This window comes from Alligator sinensis, unplaced genomic scaffold, assembly GCF_000455745.1.
Source record: "Alligator sinensis unplaced genomic scaffold, ASM45574v1 scaffold948_1, whole genome shotgun sequence".
Classification (NCBI taxonomy): domain Eukaryota; kingdom Metazoa; phylum Chordata; order Crocodylia; family Alligatoridae; genus Alligator; species Alligator sinensis.
Genome location: NW_005843093.1, coordinates 101839 through 106415, shown reverse-complemented (window position 1 = coordinate 106415; position 4577 = coordinate 101839).

Sequence of the window (4577 nt, the reverse complement as noted above, 5' to 3'; positions counted from 1 at the left end):
ATGCTGTCCACCAGGGCACTATTGCTGGGACCAGCTCAGCGATGCTGTTGCTGACAAGGTTGGAGCCAGCGGGGATGCGACAGCTCGTGCCGACGGTTCCCAGGCCTGGATGGAGGTCCAGCAAGATGCTGCCATCCAGCGCTCACTGCCCACGGAGTTAAACCTGGTTCGGTGCCTGCAGGAGCTGTCCTCCGAGGGGCATTTCAGGGGCTGCCCTGGGCCTGGGCCATCCGCACCTGTATCACCGAGCACCAGGGCCATGGCCAGCAGGACTCAAACCGGGGGCTGTGGGGGTGGGAGCGCAAGGGGCTACCCCTGTGCCCAGCTCCAGGACAGCAGCAAGCTGTGCTGTCTGGGCCCGGGGCTGACCACTGCCAAGAGCAATGGGGACCACTGCAAAGGTTGGAGGACCCCCAAGAGCAAAGCAAGTGCTGGCCACCAGCTGCCCCCCTGGAGACACCGCAGAGGAGAAGGTCGGGGGTGAGCTGACCCAGCCTGCGAGTACCTGCGTTCTGGAGAGCAGACCAGGGCAGAGCGAGAGTCGGGGGCCAGCGAGGAGGCTGGAGCCAACACACTGGCCGGGGACAGGGTTTGTCCCTGCTCCTCCCCAAGGTCATGTGTGGGCAAGGGGACCAGCTACTGCCATCCTGGCCCCTCCTGGCTCTGCAATCGCCATGTATCCGGTGGGCAGTGCCCCTCTAGGCTGCTGCTCTGGGCCAGACTGGGAGGCAGCTCTGTGATGAGAAGAGGAAAGCGAGGAAACCAGCAGCCACGGTGGAAGCAGATGCCTGATGCAGAGCGCGCGGGGCCTGCAACTCCAAGCTGCCCAGCCTCCTCCTTGGGACCCCTGCCCCCCACGCCTGCCGTGTGTCCCCTCGGTGGACAGGGCCTGGGCCCTGGGCAGAGCACCCTGTCCTGGAAGGTGCTTGGACAGCAGCTGGCTCAGGCCTGACTTCCTCCCTGGTAGGAACAGTCTCCTTCTGTTCCCCTGGAAATCAGCTGGGAGGAAGCGAGATGGGGAGGTGGTTTCCGAAAGGCTGTGGATTGCGATTGCAGACGCAGCCTCGGCCCCGCTTGGGGGGGCGTGGGAGCTGCCCAGGGAGCACGGGCTGTGCTGGCGTGATCCTCACATGTGCCTTTGATCAACGTTGCGCACGGACAGACGTGGACCTGGCGGCACGGGCGTGCAGGGATGGGAGGCGAACAATGTGGGGAATGTGCCGGCCCCGGGACCCGCCGCTGGCTCTGCTGCATGCAGCCCCTTCTAAATTTAGCGAGAGATTATTTCAGAATGGAAAATGTTTGTTCAGGAAGGAAAGGCTCTGAGATCAGCGGAGCGCGTCTCACCCACACGCTACCAGAGAGCAGGGAGCCAGGACCAGGGCGCTGGGTGGTGGCAGGGCAGGGCAAGGGTCTGGGGCAGACACGTGGGCCTGGCGGTTCCTCCTGCGATGGGAGGGGAGGAGACGCTGGCCCCGAAGCCCGCTCGTCTCTGCTGATGGGGCTGAGTGCGAGGTCCTGCAGGCTGGGACACAGCACTGGGCAGGGCCCCCCACACACCTGCCCACCGTCTGTTCTGGCGGGACACCGCATCCCCCCGCCACAGACAGCCGGGGCAGCCACGTGCCACCAGGGACCAGACAGATGGACAGGGACACACACATACACATGCAGCACACAGAAGCACACACACAAACACACATATGCACACGTGCACACGCGTGTGCATATGCGCGCGCGCGCGCACACACACTGATATGAACTAGCGCCATCTGGTGATGATGCTTTGGTGTCACCAGCACAAGGCCATTAATTAGCGGGATGATAACTTAGCACCTGCCCTGGCTGTGCTGGGGGAGCCCAGGCCGGGTCAGACAGGGTCGCTAGCAGTCTGCCCCAGGCCCTCCCCAGACAGTGGATCACGGAGCCACAGTTCTTGTGCAGAATCACAGACTTGAAGGCCAGCAGCAATCTCCCCACCCCCTCGATCCGGTGCAGAAGGGACCAGGTCCCCCCAGGGACCTCTGCAAGGTGGTGACTGGTCGCCCTTGCCAGTGCCTGGCAAGTGTCTCCTGTCCCCTCCCTCCGGCCCGTGGGGTGCGCCAGGAGCTGGCAATGGCCCTTGTGCAGCCCTCACTGTCCGCTGCAGCAGCAGGACCCTCTCCGCCCCTCCCCAGGCAGAGACCATGTGGCACTGGGGGCTGCTGTGCAACAACCAGGCTTCCCTCCTCTGGGCCAGGGAGGGTTTTTCTCCCCCTGCCCCATTGCATCGCCCCAGGAGCAGAGGTGTCCGATAGCCTCAGCTGCTGCAACACTTTGTGCCAGACACTGGGAAACCCCCCAAGCCGTGGGGCAGGGGCTGACCCCTCTGAGAGAGAACAGCTGCAGGGCACCTGCAACTGGCTGATGGCTGGAGCTGCCGAAAGCACCTGGGTGCTGTACAGCCCCAGGCTGGGGTGCAGATCCCATGGGTGGCGGCGTTGCAGAGTCGGGAGCAGAGCAAGGACCAGGCAGGCGGCAGCGGAGAGTGGAGGCAGTGCAAGGGCTGGGGGCCGGGGGTCCTGAGCTGCCTGAGCCTGGGCACGAGGGGGCTGGTCTGGGTTGGGGGCAGGGGAGGAGGGTGCAGGGAGCTGGTGTGCAAGGAGAGGGGGGGCTCCAGGTCGTGGCACAGGCCTCATGAACACCAGCAGCCAGCTTCTTTTTGCAGTCCAGCCATTCAGCCTGCACCGGATCCAAAGGCCCTGAAATGTCTCCCGCTGACTTCCAGCACTTGCACCCACATGGGAGCACGACCAGCACGTGCCCTTAGCCATCCCCATCTTGCTTCTGATTCCAGCTTGCGGCAGCCCGGCAGTTTCCAACAGCTATTAAAGCAGCAGACGTGGCCCGCTGACCGCCGGCTCCGTGCTCCCGTGGCTCCGGTCATTGCCCCCTGCTAGAAAAGAGCTCCAGAGCCGACAGGATGTTTGACCCTCCGAGGATATCAGAGGCGTAAGCAGAGAGCTGTCGAGGCCTGGTTAGCAAAGAGCTGCTCCTTGAAGGCTCGGACTTGCTGCCCGAATCAGGCGGAGCTGGACCTGCTGCCAGAAGCGGAAGCAAGACTGAAAGGTTCAGAATCCCCAAAACCAAAGAGAGGAGGGGAAGCAAAGGCCAAGACGGGGGGTGCAGGCGGGCAGCCAAGGCTTTGTACAGCAGCTCTGCGGAGTCTGGCAGGTAGTGCCACGTGACCAAGTGTCATACCTTGCTTAGGAAAAAGGCGGCGTAAGGGATCCAGGCGCTGCAAGTCAGGCAGTCTGACCTCCGCCGCGTGCAGAGTAGCCCCAGAACATGTCCCAAGGGGAGGCTAATCAGAGCCACGCAGGTAAATGGAAAATGGGGTACAAGCTTAACCCCTGCTCTGGGGCAGGGCAGCACTGTGCAGGACAGGTGAGCTCACTGCTCCTGTGCCCGTGTCAGTGGGGGCTTGTGGGGTTTTGCACTGTTCGTGTGGCACCGGCACGGGGGACTGTCCACGTGATGGAGGCAGCGGTGGGGGGTCGCATGGTCAGGGGTGGCTTGCGCTGCCCACGGATCAGGCCCCCACGCCGTGCAGCCTGCAGAGTGCCACGACCCGTGTAGCCCGGCCACTTTGAGACCAAACAGCCCTGGCCGGGGCGCGGAAGTCAGAGCATGCAGGGAGGAGGCATCTTCCGCACGCAGGAGAGCTGATGCAGGCAGGAGACCAGGAGACCTCGAGGCCTCGCTGGATGGCTGGGGTGGCTCTGGTCTCCGTGGTCGAGGCAGGTGAGCTGGACTGGAGCAGGCACGCAGGAGGTCGGGGCACGGGGAGCAAGTCTTGCATCCCACCGCCTGTTTAGCCCCTTGCAGAACAAGGGCTGGGGGGTGAGATTGCTGCATTTGTGCTAACGCCAGGGAGAGGAGGAGCTATTCCAGCTACAGGATAATGTCAAATAAGCTGAGCTGGAAATGGGGAGGTGGCTCCAGCTGTCAGAGGCGGTCTGAAACTGCCTCCCGGGTGGAGGTTTTGTCCCCGTTGCTGATTCCCAATTCTCAAGTCAACATTGACTCCCCACCCCACAAAGATGCAAGGAGCTGCCTCAGGGAAGTCCCCAGGATGCGTTCATGTAGAGGTCCAACGTGAGCACCACGGGCTTTCTAGCCTGATGAGATGTGAACAACTTCTGCATCTGGCCGTGGTCTGCAGAAACCATTAACGATTCGGCTCTGATAGAAACCCGAACACCCACATCTCCCCTTCCTCTGTGTGTCTGCGTGTGCGCATCTGTGTCCGCATGTTTATACGACGTGAAGAACAAAACCGTCTCGGCAGCGAGGCGGGTCACTACGAGTTGGCAACGGTGAAGTCGTGAAGGATTTCACCGAAACAGCAGAAGTGGTCGACAAACATTTCTTTCTGTATTTGGAAGAAGCAGAGCGATGTGTTTGTGCCATGTGAGGACCGTGATGTGTTTTCCAGCCCATTAGTCACCACGGACAATGTCAAACAGCCTCCACTTGGGATAAACACTCTCGGCTCTGCTGGCCAGGCGGCCTGTGCGGCCAAGCTGCGCGAGCTG